Source organism: Macrosteles quadrilineatus, unplaced genomic scaffold (genome assembly GCF_028750875.1).
Source record: "Macrosteles quadrilineatus isolate MER2022 unplaced genomic scaffold, UCM_ALF_1.0 Scaffold_1__1_contigs__length_201487025, whole genome shotgun sequence".
Classification (NCBI taxonomy): Eukaryota; Metazoa; Arthropoda; class Insecta; order Hemiptera; family Cicadellidae; genus Macrosteles; species Macrosteles quadrilineatus.
This window is the reverse complement of record NW_026542594.1, coordinates 177,872,929-177,889,991: the sequence shown is the minus strand read 5'-3', so window position 1 is coordinate 177,889,991 and position 17,063 is coordinate 177,872,929. Positions and strand designations below refer to the sequence as shown.

Here is a 17,063-nt window from a genome sequence, read left to right as displayed (position 1 = left end):
GTGCACTTTTCCTGACGCAAATTCCTATCAACCATATAGATTTTGCCTTATAGCTTCGTAATTCACTGGACTGCCGCAATCATACTCATACTGATTATTCTACACATTGTATATTAGCATTAGAATACCTCAAAGTTGATGTGATGGGCTTAGGAAAAAGATTGTGCACATTTCCTGATGCGAGTTCCTATCAACCATATACACTTTGCCTTAGACTGCTACAGCTAGACATTACCTCAGCCCGGTCACGATCGTTTGTCAATGTCCCTTCGTGTTTTTCGTGTTTTTTGTAATGTGTGTCCGTTCCGTGTATCGTGTTTTGTATATGTTTTATTTATTGAACTCTGTTAACGACCTTCGAATGAAGTGATCACTTGACACCTTGAGGCCTGAAGATGGTTCAAAACAAGAACCGAAACTAGTTGCCTAAATCAGCAACAAAGGATTATTATATGCAGGTATTGTAAACCATTTTAAGTATAATACAGTAATCCGGAGGCTAAACAACTATTTTTTAAAATAATACAACTTTAGTATAAGTAGATGGCAGAGATCTCAACTCATAGAATATTTCAAGTATCCAAGCCAGTTTACAATACAATGGAAACTTACATGGGAATGTGTTTACTGTACAATGGAAAAAATGGATGTCAGCAAATAAGATTTTAGGTCAAGCTATTCCATATTTAAAATTAAGAAAAAGAACTGCCAACTATTAAACTGTCCCTTTAGGATTTGGAATTTTTCCCTCAAGAGCTTGGAATTTTTGAAGTGACAAATGTTGATTTTAACCAATTCCACTAAAGCTGCATCACACAACACAGGTAAATAGAAGTATGTTTTGGTCCAGATAGGATTACTTTTAATAGTTCGTTGATCCTGTTTCAGATCTCTCCGATTGTAGCGGGTGAACTTTCCTGAGAAAATCTCACAGCAAGTAATTCAACTACTTCCAAGTATGAACTTCCCGCTTCGAGAAGATGTTAATATCAGCGGTCTTTTTTATCATTTGCAGGTAATTTTTTACATATCTTATAACTATATGTTTAAATTGATAAGAATATGATACTCAATGGATTTACGTTACGACCTACATGCTACGTAACTACACAGCGCTCCCAGGGGTGTGTGCCATAACCTAAGGTAACCGCAGCTCGGCTGACAGTTTATTGAGCGGAGCGAGCGAAGCGAGCGAAGCTCTTATACGTCGACTTTTATGCATTTCGTAATACGCAAACTCCTCCTAGACGGCTGAATCAATCGTTTTCAAATTTTGGATGGTGATAAAGACCATATCGGTGAGTGCCAACATCTATATGGCGTTAAAAATAACTCTCAGGAATCCGCCCCACTGGGTCTCAAAGTTTCAATGTAGTCCTTATGGAAGCAGTATTTGACACATAAACAAAGACATATGATCAGCTGTTGACTTTAAAATGCAGTAGATAAATAAATAGCTGATAGCATTATTCCTCAGATATTAGAACATAAACGGTGGTTTGGATCATAAAATAATCAAATGACGACAATAACTTGAGGTCCATGACGTAGGAAGTGGAGAAGGAAGTAGTAAAGGTGAGCAGTCTGGAGTGTGCAAACCGTTTATGACATTTAGATTTAGGTATCTGCATTCCAAAATTTATAAGGGAAGGGAGGAAAACGGGTCCGCGACGTAGGAAGTGTTAAAGGAAGTACTAAGGGTGAACAGTCTGGAGTGTGGAAACTATTTATGTCGATTAGATTTAGGTATCTGCATTCCTAAAATTCTATGGGAAGGGAGGAAAACGGATCCGCGACGTAGAAAGTGGTGAAGGAAGTACTAAAGTGAGCAGTCTGGAGTGTGCAAACTGTTTATGACAATTAGATTTAGGTATCTGCATACCAAAAATTATAAGGGAAGGGAGGAAAACGGGTCCGCGACGTAGGAAGTGATGAAGGAAGTAGTCAAGGCATGCTGTCCGGGTTGTGGGAACTGCTTAAGCCCATTATATTAAGGTATTTGCAATCCTATGATGCTATGGGAAGGGAGGGAAACATGTCCGTCACGTAGGAAGTGGTGAAGGAAGTAGTAAAGGCCAGCAGTCAGGAGTGTGGGAACTGTTTATGACGATTAGATGAAGATATCTGCAATCATAAAATGCTATGGGAAGGGAGGATAACGGTTCCGCGACGTGGGAAGTGATGAAGGAAGTAGTCAAGGCAAGCTGTCCGGAGTGTAGGAACTGTTTATGACAATAAGATTAAGGTATCTGCAATCATAAAATTCTATGGAAAGGGAGGGAAACAGTTCCATGGCGTAGGAAGTGGCGAAGGAAGTAGTAAAGGCGAGTAGTCCGGAGTGTTGGAACTGTTTATGACGATTAGATTGAGCTATCTGCATTCCTAAAATTCTATGGGAAGGGAGGAAAACAGGTCTGTCACGTAGGAAGTGGTGAAGGAAGTAGTAAAGGCGAGCGGTCCGGAGTGTGGGCACTGTTTATGACGATTAGATGAAGTTATCTGCAATCATAAAAGCTATGGGAAGGGAGGATAACGGGTCCGCGACGTAGGAAGTGATGAAGGAAGCAGTCAAGGCAAGCTGTCCGGAGTGTGGGAACTGTTTATGACAATTAGATTAAGGTTTCTGCAATCATAAAATGCTACGGGAAGGGAGGAAAACGGATCCGCGACGTAGGAAGTGATGAAAGAAGTAGTAAAGGCGAGCAGTCCGAGGGTTGGAACTGTTTATGACGATTAGATTAAGGATTAAGGTATCTGCAATCATAAAATGCTATGGGAAGGGAGGAAAAGGGGTCCGCGACGTAGGCAGTGATGAAGGAAGTAGCCAAGGCAAGCTGTCCGGAGTGTGAGAACTGCTTATGACCATTATATTAAGGTAGTTGCAATCCTATGATGCTATGGTAAGGGAGGGAAACATGTCCGTCACGTAGGAAGTGGTGAAGAGAGTAGTAAAGGCGAGCAGTCCGGAGCATGGAAACTGTTTATGACGATTAGATTAAGATATCTGCAATCATAAAATGCTATGGGAAGGGAGGATAGCGGGTCCGCGACGTAGGAAGTGATGAATGAATTAGTCAAGACAAGCTGTCCAGGCCCACTTTTATAAACGGGCAGACTGGGCATATGCCCAGGGGCGCCGGAGGTTTGGGGGCGCTCACAGGGTGCCCCTCAACCATCGCCTGCCCGCACTAGGAAAAAAGGGGGGTACTGCTTTGGGTTTGCCCAGGGCTCCACTGACCCTTAACGCAGCCCTGAAGCTGTCCGGAGTGTGGGAACTGTTTATGACGATTAGATTAAGGTATATGTAATCATAAAATGCTACGGGAAGGGAGGGAAACAGGTCCGTTGTGTAGGAAGTGGCGATGGAATCAGTAAAGGCGAGCAGTCCGGAGTGTGGGAACTGTTTATGACGATAAGATTAAGGTATTTGCAATCCTATGATGCTCTGGGAAGGGAGGGAAACATGTCTGTCACGTAGGAAGGGGTGAAGGAAGTAGTCAAGGCGGGCTGTCCAGAGTGTGGGAACTGTTTATGACGATAAGATTAAGGTATCTGCAATCTTAAAATGCTATGGAAAGGGTTAGGAAAAGGTCCGTGGCGTAGGAAGTGGCGAAGGAAGTAGTAAAGGTGAGCAGTCCGGAGTGTGGGAACTGTTTATGACGATTAGATTAAGGTATCTGCAATCATAAAATGCTGTGGGAAGGGAGGAAAACAGGTCCACGATGTAGGAAGTGGTGAAGGAAGTAGTAAAGGCGAGCAGTCCGGAGTGTGGGAGCTGTTTATGACGATTAGATGAAGATATCCGCAATCCTAAAATGCTATGGGAACGGAGGATAACGGGTTTGCGACGTAGGAAGTGATGAAGGAAGTAGTCAAGGCAAGCTGACCGGAGTGTGGGAACTGCTTATGACCATTAGATTAAGGTGTCTGCAATAATAAAATGCTATGGGAAGGAAGAGAAAAGGTCCGAGACGTATGAAGTGGTGAAGGAATTTTTAAGGTGAGCAAAGTGGAGTGTGGGAACTGGAAACCGTTTGTAGCAGTTAAATTAATGTATCTGCAATGCTGAAATGCTATGGGAAGGGATGGAAGCATCCCCACGACATAGAAAATGGTGAAAGAAGTGTTAAAGGCTAGCAGTGCAGAGTGTGGGGAATGTTTGTGGCAATTAGATTAATGTATCTAAAATACTAAATTGCTATGGAAAGTGATGAAAACAGGTCCACGATGTAGAAAAAGGCTTAGAAAGTAGTTAAGTATGAGCATAGTGTGAAAACCGTCTGTGGCAGTTAGATTGATGTATCTTTAATCCAAAAATGCTATGAGAAGGGAAGGAAACAAGTCTATGACGTAGAAATGGTGAAGGAAGTAGTAAGGCTGGCAGCGCAGAGTGTGGGAACTGTCTTTGGCAATTACATTAATATATCTGCAATCCTAAAATGTTATGGGAAGAGAGGGAAATAGGTCCACGACGTAGGGGGTGGTGAAGGAAGTAGTAAAGGTGAGCGTGTTGAGTGTGGGAATGGATTAATGTATCTGCAAAGCTAAAACGCTATGGGAAGAGACTGTAAACTGTAGGTTAAAATAATTTCGAAGCACGAATCGATACATATTTCGATACATGCAATCCTTTATAATAGAAATTTACAACTGAGTTGCCAACAGCTGATTTTTACTCCATAGAGGATAAAAACTATTTTTACTCCATAGAGGATAAAAACTTTTTTACTTCCTAAAGACTAAAATTGCTACTTTAGACCCTCAACGCATGCATTAAAAACGACTGGTATTACTGCAGTATGACCAAAACAATATAATATAAACCCTTGACGACTCCGCTCAATTTTGTGGATGCTTCTGCGAACGCCACCTAGTATTTAATTATTTTAGTCTATGAAGATACACAATGGATTTACAGATCAGCGTTACTAAACAGTAAACATGCAATAGTATGTTAATAAACCGATGTATAATTTGGAAAAATAAACTAACAAATAAAATAGATCTCATGATAGATTTAAATTACCTAAGTACTGGCGTTTGTCCAGAATAATCAGTAAATTCTATATATATCGAAGATATGATAAATTAGATTCTAGACTTTGTTGATTTTACAAGAAACGTATATATTTAATCATAATTGTGTTAATCCTTTAATCCTTTTAACCCCTTGATGTGCCTTGTTGCAGGAATATCACCGTGGTGTGCTGCTGTCTGCCAATCGTACCAAAAGCGTAGCATGGAATTTAACTCAGCTGTAAATTCTGCCCCACGTCGGCCACGTCAGGCTCCTTGAACAGTTTCGTCCCTTATTAAGGTAATTATCTTACAAATGATTTACTATTTAAAACAAAGAAATTAATAGTTGTTAAATACATAGACACTTTAAAAGGTCTCTTAATTTTTTTTAAGGTTCTTGCTATATTGAGCTGATCTGTTTCCCAAATGAGGTTCAAGAAGAATATCTTGTCTGTGGTAAAGCAAAATTCTAAACTACATAAATACTCAGGGCTGTATTTCCCTAACAGCGGACACAGCAGTTGCGGGGGCCTAGGCCTAGGAGGGGGCCCATCTATTTTTTTTTTTTTTATAAATTAATTTCACTGATTTAATCTGTTTTGCCGCAATTGAGAGAGACGTTGATAATCGGATAATGGAAGACGATAATAATGTCTACATAGCCAAGGAAAATAGTCAGAATTCACTACAATCACTATTTTTTTCATTTAAAATTTTTTTTCGCCCCCCAAAAAAGCCAATTGCCTTGCACCTAATATCGGCCCTGCACATTCCGGTTAGTAAACCAATCCTATCCTATCTAACAACCACATCATTCTTTTGTGGTGCATTTGTCCACTGAAACTGTGATCCGCGACTCTCACCCGACTGTCGTGCTTGCAAGGGCGTACATGATTAAATGGGTGCTCACCCACACCACAATTGTTTTGTCAGATGTCGTGCGTTCTCCCCATTAGTCCTAGTTCTCGTTGCACCTTCTCTCTGTGCACTTTGCATACTGCGTTTGTTTTTTGAAGTGAATAGTGACAGTTGTGAGTGACAATGGCTTCAAATATGAATTATCGTGTAGATCGAAAATAGCAACTGAAGTGATAATTGACAATGATGTTTTGATTGAATTAGTGGAAGCAAACCCAGTACTGTGGGATAAAACTTTAAACTATTATAAGGACAGAAATTAAATGAAAGAAGCGTGGAAACTAGTTTGCTCTGCTCTGAGAGAGGTTTTTGAACAATTGGAGGGTAAAGAAAAAAAACATTTATTAGTTATTATTTATTATTATTAGGTTTTTTAATCAATTAATAACTTGATTAATTGGGTTGAATCCAGTACTTCCTCTCAATCCTACGCTGCCTAATTCTGCACCACATTGCAACCACAGGTAACAGATTCATTGTTTTACTATTTTTGATACAGGACCACTCTTAATATATTGCACAACACACACTCACTCGTCCACAGCTACCGAGCAACTGGTCATTTACCCGATAAAAATACAGTAAAAAACAGTAAACATGCAATTGTACGTAAATAAACCGATGTATAAATTGGAAAAATAAACTAACAATTCAATAAGATCAAATGATAGATATTTAGTCTAGTCAAGATATGAAAAAAACCCCTTAACCTTAAAAAAATTGCTCTAAAAGGTTTTTTGATGGTTTTCATTTCCAAAAAGTATGTTAAATTACATACTAAAAGTCTAATAAAATTGGAGTCTCGGAAATTGGGTTTTTCCAATATGGCATCCAAAAATATGAAAAAATAATAAACCTTACTATTTTCCCTGTAAATTTTCTTCTGAACATCCAATTTAGACCGAATTTGGTACAAACCTTTGAAACTGTATTATCTATAAACTATTCATGATTTAAGATAAATAATATACAGTAAACGTGTTGTATGGGGTTGAAAATAGGTAAAAATCTGTCTTAAGTTGTTAGTAGTAAATAACTTATTTCAATATTAGTCACTATAGGGAACAAAACTTTTTATCCCTAGTCTGTGCTATACTCATGTTGTAAATCCTTAAAAAATATATGCAATTTAGTATTTTTAATCATTAAATTATCCTAAGTGGTGGTGGGATAGTTATAAAAAAACAATGTAATTCTTATGGGTACTCTGAAAATTACCATATCTTAATTGTTAATTGGTACGCTTGGATAACAATTCATCGTGGCCTGTATCGTCTCCACAGATACAAACACACACATATTTGTCATAAGCGAATTCTGTGTTGAGTCAAGTAATAGAATTTGTTTCAATACTTTTTTTACGCTCATTTAATTCTTTTATTTTGTAATAGTTCACAAGTAGTTTATAAACAAAATATATGTATAAAGTTAACAGGTATATTTTGGTAATACTGTTGTTAATCAGCTGTTTTTAAACTCCACAGGATTCGCTTCCGCTCATTCAATTGTAGTTTAGTAATAAAACACAAATAGTTAATTACAAAAATAATTACATGTATAATGTTTACAGGTTTATTTTGGCAATACTGCTGTTAATTAGATGTTTTTTTTTTACTTCATATGTTTCCAATCGTATTATTGTTCATGTTTACAGTTATTTAGATCAAATTTAGTCTAGCCAAGATATGAAATAAAACCCCTTAACCTTAAAAAATTGCTTTAAAAGATTTTTTGAAGGTTTACATTTCCAATAGGTATGTGAAATAATATACAAAAAGTCTAATAAAATCGGAGTCTCGTAAATCGGGTTTTTTTCAATATGGACAAAATTTCCAAATTTCACTAAAATACTTCCATTGACAAGCAAGCTTTAACACTTTATTTATTCTTCATAAGAATAACATGGTCATTTTAAATGTACACTTTTTTATTTTCTCCGTAACCGTTAGGCACACAACAACGCGTCTGTATACTAAATTATTTTTTTTATGATCTCTTCAAAATGGTTTGGAAATAAATTGCAACTTTTTACAGTGAAAAATGGGAAAATCCCATTTTTACCCCGTAAAAATAGGAGATCTTAAGCATACTCAATTTTTTGGCTCAACCTAGACACAAATCTTAAATATACACAAATCATAATACAAAAACTTTCTTCAGGGTTATATGTTTTTAGGCCAGTGTCACTAATGTAACCTGGACATTCTAAAATAAAAATATTTTGTCTTATGGTCTGGCAATCTATGGAGGAACGCCCAAAAAATTTAGATACAGTTCTGAAACTAAAAATGCTATAATAATCATGCTATACTTAGACAAACGATAACTGTAAAAGATCAATTTTCAAAACTACAAATTTTGACTGTCTGATCAATAAATATGTACTACAACTAGTGGCCTGTAGGGGCCATAGCCCCTAATTTAGACTACAATAAAAAGCCATAAGACAAATATTCGAAATATGTTTTTAAAATTATCAATTTTATGTTACTTAAAATTAACAGTGTTTCTTTTTTTATATCTTGCTTTTCCTTCCGTTGGAGTCGTATATTAGTTGCTTCTGATGGGTCAATGAAATTCAATTGTAAAATAATGATTAAATCAATAACACAACATAACAAATGGAAATGTGCACACGGTTTGGCCTGAGCCCGGAGAACGACGAATCAGAGCTGCAATCATACTGCCAAACATTGCACATCTTTTCTAGTTTAAAATTGAAGATTTGTTTTGTAATCTTACGAATTCTGTTATAGTTTCCATTTCGAGAACCAAATGTATGTAAAGGTTAAAATTATTATTAATTATTATGAAGGCAACTGCCCTCATACCTTTTCCATTTCACGGTAGTAAGTCAGAAATATATCTATGAATTTGTCCCTGAATTTTAAAACAAAATTTGGAAATTAGGAAAAATGTCCATCCATATGAACTAGAAATAAAATTTATATAAATTTATCAATCTTAGCTTCTATGAAAAAACTAAAAAAAGGAAACCTTCATGGGATCAAAATTTTTGAATAATTTTCCTACCAAATTAAAAAGTAAAATAAACCAAAATTATTTCATACATCTAGTGAATCAACTGCTAAAAAAAAGAACTATTATTCATTTGAAGAGTTTTTTCAATTAATGTAAAAAAATGTCGAGATGCTCTGCTGGAAAAAAATAAACAATAAAAACAACTCGATGACCCAAAGTGCCGCTCCAGAGATTTTTAAGATTTGCTCACTGCAACTACTCTACTGGCTGCAAGAATTTGCAATGCTCCTGCAACAAAGTATGGGTTACCTTGTACTACAGCCAGCTTGGAGAACAATGTGCCAGTTCGTAAAGTGATCATAACAGTGTACAACTTGATGAAAATTATGAATTATTATTTGTATAATGCTCTACTACTAACCACAAGAAAGTGTGACTATATTATACTATTACTAATATTATAAATGTGACAGTTTGTTTGTTTGAAGTTCAATCACGCATTAACTACTGGTCGGATTGGGCTGAAATGTGGCTTTATGATAGCTCAGATTCCCGATTAATACAAGCCTATTCTTATCTAAAAAATCCTTTCGGGCTAAAAATGTATAGATATTTATTTAAGTAAATAACATATGTATGTTGAATTTTAGCTAGCTTGTGATCTTTATTTTAAGACCTATTATTGGATTTTTCAAGAAAAAAAATAGTCATAAATTAAAACACCCCCACCGCAGCAAACCTGCACCCTAAGCGAATTTCAATTTGCCTGATTGAATTTACACTAAAATATCACATTAAAAATATCATATTAAAAATATCACATTTATTCCCTATTTTAATAGCACTAGTTTAACTAGTACTTCAGTTTGCTGCGACAGAGAGGGTAAAAAAGTGTTTTTAGTAAAATGTTAAATAGTTTAGTATAAAACAAATGCATTTTCCAAATTTGATAAAAATATATTCATATACAGGCTGTGACGGGTAGTCACCAAAAATTATTTTCTAAATTTTGGGATTATATTTCAAAAGTAAAAGACCTGGTAAATGGATTTCACAATGCATATACCAGTGTCAGAACATTGGCATTTAGTAGACAGAATTCTTGATGACACGTAGCTTGCTCAATCGACCGACCCACAAAAACCGTAGACTTAGCAATTGTACTTTGGAGAGACTGAGGTCGGAGTTGACCGAAAGGAAGACACTCGGTCCCAGTAATCTATCGGGGACACTTCGCCGGTCTCCGGGTTTTTGGTAAGGCGATTACTTTATTAATATTTCAACTTTATAATTTTTGTGATTGTCCAGGCTAACTTAACTTTTTAAAGTCAGTGATTGATTGATGTTAATCGTAATCATTTTTATAATAATTGATTTCATTTATAATTTGTGTGAATAAATATAGTTACTATTAAATTCCTGTTTGAATATAATAACGTGTCAAAAAGAATTATAATTATTAGAGTTTTATATAAATTTTTACCCTACTATCACACAATCACTGATCTTTATGAGTAGGAAAATTACAACAGCAACAGTTTATAATTGGCAAATGATTTTATCTCTTTTTACTTTCGAAACTGTTGCTAATAATTAATTGTTTTTTTGTTCGCCTTGCCATAAACCCATAAACAAATTATAAAAAAAAACTTTCTTTATATTACATAACATACATACAACCACTAACACATGTTGTTTCTTTTCTGTTTACATATATCCATGGGAGCTGAGATGCCAACGACAGTCAACAACACATCGCTGGTTGCACATAGTCCGCAAGGTCGCCGCCACACCCGACACTAGTCTACTATCTACGCTGACGCCACCAGTCTTGGCCACAACCTAATCCACAGCCGCTCTACATCTCTACCGTCTTCTCATCAACACCAATTAAGAATCTAAATTTGACATTGTTAATTTTCAATTGCACAGGTTCCTTTTAACAGACATGGGGACCATGTCTAACTGGGCGGGGGTAATGTGACGGGTAGTCACCAAAAATTATTTTCTAAATTTTGGGATTATATTTCAAAAGTAAAAGACCTGGTAAATGGATTTCACAATGCATATACCAGTGTCAGAACATTGGCATTTAGTAGACAGAATTCTTGATGACACGTAGCTTGCTCAATCGACCGACCCACAAAAACCGTAGACTTAGCAATTGTACTTTGGAGAGACTGAGGTCGGAGTTGACCGAAAGGAAGACACTCGGTCCCAGTAATCTATCGGGGACACTTCGCCGGTCTCCGGGTTTTTGGTAAGGCGATTACTTTATTAATATTTCAACTTTATAATTTTTGTGATTGTCCAGGCTAACTTAACTTTTTAAAGTCAGTGATTGATTGATGTTAATCGTAATCATTTTTATAATAATTGATTTCATTTATAATTTGTGTGAATAAATATAGTTACTATTAAATTCCTGTTTGAATATAATAACGTGTCAAAAAGAATTATAATTATTAGAGTTTTATATAAATTTCATTTGCTTAGGCCTACTTAAATAAAAGGAGCCTGTAATTATTTTATCATCCATTTTTATTATTGTCTTTATTATTATCTTTATCATATTGTCCATCCATTTTATTTGAATAATAATTAAACATTCTTTTACCTCTCACTAAAGAATTCTTATTATTTTAAATCGATCCCGGTTACGCCCCCGGTCACAATTCTAATCGTGGCAAGGCTAACTACAACAAGTTTTCTTATTCTCCGTAAGAAAAACATAGGAGTTTGAAATTTAATTTTTTTTTTTAATTTTCTCCGTAACTATGTATTAGACCCATGACAACGCTTCAATGTACTAATTTTTTTCTGAGCCCTAAAATGGTTTCAAAATAAATTGCAAAATTTTACGTTTTTAGGGTCAAAAATGGGGAAAACACATTTTTACCCCGTAAAACCCCCCATAATCCCCCGTTCCCATGGTCCGATCATGCTGGTTCGCGAAGTCGTTCAAATAAATGTAGGTTTACATGTTTGTACCAAATTTCATCGAATTCGGATAATTTTTGCTTGAGTTATTGTGCTAACGGACACATTTGACCAACATCTTGGACGCCATCTTGAATTTTGGACTTCCGAGACTCCGATTTTATTAGACTTTTTTTCCTGGAAAATACACATAATTTTAAGTCAAAATAACCAATAAAACAATTTAAAGCAATTTTTTTAGGGTTCTCGTACGGATTTACTCGACTAATTCTAGACTTGGTTGATTTCACAAGAAACGTATATAATTAATTGTAATTGTGTTAATCCTTTTAAACCTTTAAACCCCTTGATGTTCCTTGTTGCAGGAATATCACAGTGGTGTGCTGGTGTCTGCCAATCAAAAACGTAGCATGAGATTTAACGCAGCTGGATCCTGCCCCACGTCAGGCTACTCGAACACTTTTGTCCCTTGAGGTAACTATCATACACTTGATTTACTATTTGAAACAAAGAAATAAATAGTTGTCAAATACATAGACACTTTAAAAGGTGTCTTAAGCTTTTTTTAGTTCTTATCATATTGAGCTGATTTCTTTCCAGTATGAGGTTCAAGAACAATCTTCTTGTTACAAGTAGAATTGAAAATATATTTCTAACAGTGCATTTAGAGTGGAGTCAATATTTTAGTGGCCCCAGTTACCAAGCTTTTGTGTTTTAAAAAAATACACAAATACCAGCTGCTTTGAAACAAAACAGCTGTTAGATTAGAACCCTATTTGTGGTGCCACTTCAATGGCTGTGGCCTGGAGTTAAAGGGGGCATGAATGTAAAAGAATATAAAAAAAATTCAAAAAGGTAAAAGGTTTAAATTACCTGTATCCGTCACGTTTGTAGTTAATTAACTACAGCCGTTTCGTGTTGTAAAAACATATCTTCAGTTCAAACGTACATTGATTTATTCCATGGTCGTCATAAGGTTTAAAGTTCACAGAAATAACACATACACGTACACAAAACACTAAACATAAATTGGCCAATACAAAACGTACGAAAACGCCTATGACCTACCTTCTACCGGCACCGTACGTGTCCGATGTCTATTACGTGTTTTTCGTATTTTTTGTTTTGGCCAATTTATGTTTAATGTTTTGTGTATGTGTATGTTATTTTTGTGAACTTTAAACCTTACGACGACCATTCCATGGAATAAATCAATGTACATTTGACCTGAAGATGTGTTTTTACAACACAAAACGGCTGTAGTCAATTAACTACAAACCAGGATCACTTGACGGATACAGGTAATTTAAACCTTTTATTGTAATATTCTTTTATCCAGAGGCTATAGGCTACCATAAAAATGAAAAGAATATTCATTGAAAGAGACTATAATTAATTAGGTCCCAGGTCCTAATATCAGAGTAGTATGTATTATATAGTATGTATTATGAGCGACTTATCAGTATTCAAAGTATCAGGTAGTATGTCCCTGATACTAGTGATGATGTTGTCTTTCTTCTGTTAAGATGGAGGGAGAGTACTAGATGCCGACATGGACCTGCTCTGTGTCGCCGTCACAGGAACAGTACAAGCTGTGCAGACCGACTCGCCACTCTGAACGACTTTGGAAAGCGAAGAATTGGCACATGCTCTGTATATTTCTAATCTTTTTTTGTATTAAACTCCGTTTACAAAATTTTGGTGGTTATGGGGGTTCTTTAAATTTAATTACCTATTAACAATTCATTAGACTTGACTTGATGAAAAAGTATATTTTTAACTGAGATAAAATTACAATGAATGAACATTAAAAGTAAAAAAGTGTATTTTATTTATTCATGCAACAAAAGATTATAAACAAAATACATTTCATAGAAAGCTTCAAACGCCTCAGTAGGCTTGTTTGCTTGTTTCACTCATATCTTTTTACAGGTTTCACTAGTCTTTCAAACTTTGTTCCAATTTCTTCATTAGGATGACTAGATCGTGAAGCAGGATGATTATTGTTATTATTATTACAACAGAAACAAATAGCTGGACAGATGTCAATAAGCTCAACCGCTTAATCAGCTGTAACATACATTTAGAGAAAAGTGGTAGGGAAACCCAGAAAAACTTCCCCTTAAACCGCCTGCATTTTGTAAACGGACTATTCTGATGTGATTATTGTTTTTATTGAATTATTGTTTGGTACTGTGTTGTCCATTTATGTAATTGTATAAAAAATATGCTATACTCTAACATCGTTTGCACAGAGTGTTCCGTTTTTTTGTTTGTAACAATATTTTGGTGCTAGACTTAGTTAAATAGAATCGGAAAAATTCCCAGATGTATGGCTGGAATGGAGGAGCTACGAAAAGGTTAATACAGCGCTGTGCCTCACTAACTCCCAATACCCTTTCCTAACTTACCTGAAATAACAAGACTGGATCGTAGTCTCCTCTATTCCCAGTTTGAGCTCTGAGAGGTAAAATATAAACAATAAGTAAAATGTTTAGGGAAATAACTGGCGTAAGCCTAGATGAATAGATTGTTTAGAGAATAGCCGGCTCTCTAACCCTGGCTACTGAACCGGAGCACTCCATTATGTTTTTTTATTATTTTTATTTTTATTTTGTGTAAGTTGTTACACGAGTAGTTTTGGGTTACCCCCATGTCTTTTATGTAAAATAATCATTTGTACGGTCTCATGTAGCACATATACAATGTATAATACAGTACTCTAGTTTTTTGTGTTATAGTGTATTTATGTATGACTGTTTTTAAGATAATCAAGTTGATACAAAAGGGACTTAGTAGACTAGCCATGCACATGAGTCCGGTGAAAGCTCCTGCGGTGTGTGTGTTCTTCACAGAGGGAACAGATAGCTTTCAAAATATAAACTGAAGCGCTCGAACTCACCCATCAAGTATATCTTTTCCGACTGTTGCCAAATTTCCGTTTTCCAATATAGGGGATAAGCTATTACCGTAATATCCGGACCTGGGACAGGTTGACTTATTCGTTTTGATGTTCCCAGAGAACAAAAACACCATACGTTGAAATGCATTCATTCCATTAGGATGATAACCGATAACTTGAGTAACTGTAACCCGATTTTGATCATATTTGATATAAATAAACATTTAGTAAACCTTACGTTTATTCAAATGAGTTTGCGAATCAGCATGCTTAGGCTATGAGGACGGAGTTCTAGGGAGCCGCGGTAAAAATTGGTTTTTCTTTTTCATTCCTAGAACATAAAATGTTTGAATTGTTTTTCAAACATTTTTGTAAAGCTTAGAAACTCAAATGATGATTTAGTAGATTAAAGTGTACTTTATATGGTTCTAGAGAAAAACGGTAAATCTGAAATTTCCATGTTATTTTAAAAATAATAAATAATCTTAAGTAATTTTCTTTTATGGCAAATTGATTTATTTCATACTCGACTTTTAGTGTTTCTCTAAAAACACACTTTACTGTCCTGTAGCAGCAAACCTAAGCACTCACTAAACTTAAGGTTTGATATAGGAAATACATTTTACAAGGTAAACGACATATTTTAAATATCTTTTGCCATCCCAGATTCAAGAACTTGAATTATACGTATTAGATTTACGTTTGTTGTAGTTGCCCGAGTTCTTCTAGGTAAGAGATTTTTATCACCCCATGAATTTCTCCACCTTGTGTTTCATCTTCAGGTGTCTTCTTGAATTCATATTCTATAACTACACTAATTTATATTTACAATAATATTTACACACATGGTCACTAGTACTGCGGTTGGGTCAATCGGACAGCGACGATGTAGACTTGGCGGAATCATCGTGGATGGTCTTTCTTCCTCAGTTTCATTTCTAGACTTAGGGATGTCGGCATTTGGGCCGATCGACGGTTGAGGTTAATTTGACTCTCCTGGTTTATGGTCGGTGATTTGATCTCTGTTGTTGCTGATGGTTTGGTGCTATGTTTCCAGTTTTGTTTGTTTCAATGTCGCTTTTGTATATTAATTTGAAAATTGTAGGACTGGTGTAGTCTTCTTTTTTGTTTAGGAGGGTGTTCGATCCATTTATATTTTGTAGCTTTCTTTTACTTTTGCCATGGGATTTTGAGTCGGTTTTATTCTGAATTGTGAGGGAGTCGGGAATCGTAGAGTTGTTATGATGACTTGTGTCATGCTCTTTAAATAGTTGATAAACTGTTCTGTTGGTATAACCTGTGGTATTGGTTGTTAGATGGTGGTTATAGGAAATATTTTTGTGACTCTCCCATCTTTAACTAGCCTGTCTTTTATATAAGGAATTTTGTAATTTGGAATGAGGTTGGTTTTTACTTTATAGGTAGGTGGGTGTCCAACTCTTTGGAATTTTTAGGTTGATTTGTCTATATAGTTGGTGGATACGTACGTATCTTTTGGTTGGGTCATGTACGTCTGGTTGTATCCTTTTTCATTTGGCTGGTAATCGTGTCAAACCTCGAATGGTCTAATGCTGACAATGCCAGTCTAAGAATTGAAACGGAGGAAGAAAGACCTACTGCCATGATGACTACGCCACTTATTCATCGACGTGTTGTCCGATCGACCCCTACCGCTATTGTACTAGGGACCGTTTATGTATCAATATTTTTGTAAATTTAGACAATAGGTTAGTAATAGGGAGATAAATTCAAGAAGACCCCTGAAGACGCTGCACAAGGTGGAGAAATCCATAGGGCGACACAAACATCTTACCTGCAAGAGGTCAGGCAACAACAACAAAGGTAAATGGGACAATTTTTTGTCAAACACCAATCAGGCAAATAAAAATGTTCCTAGTCTGTAGGTTTGCTGCGGCGGGGGATATTTATTCCTCACAATTTCTTAGCGATTTACTGGTAAGTCTACTGGTCCTTGTGGAGTGTAATTCAATTCCTATCTAGATTTGGGGCATATATACGTTTTTCTGTTTTTGCTGTTTTTCTGTTCTGTGTAATGTAGTTATTTTTGTTATTCGTTCACAATATTTAGGCAGTTTTTGGGGAAGAATCCCCTCTACTTGATCCTTACCTTTGAAATAATAGCTTAACAGCTGATTAAGTAACATACTGTACATTAAATACAAAAAAGTAGTGGGGGAACTTCCCCTCAAACCCCTTAAGTATTGTGAACGGAGTAGTAATGCAGAGTCAACAATCATGTACACCATGTAGTTATAAGTTTCTTTTCTCTTCGTATCATTCT

The 17,063-nt window shown here is 35.8% G+C and overlaps 1 long non-coding RNA gene across 1 annotated transcript; it reads left to right on the top strand.

Moving 5' to 3' along the window:
* Positions 1-608: 608 nt before the first annotated feature.
* LOC128983253 (uncharacterized) lies at positions 609-13,567 on the top strand. Its single transcript, XR_008489825.1, has 4 exons — positions 609-1,015; positions 5,190-5,317; positions 12,225-12,333; positions 13,386-13,567. It is a non-coding gene; the product is annotated as an uncharacterized LOC128983253 (long non-coding RNA).
* Positions 13,568-17,063: the final 3,496 nt, after the last annotated feature.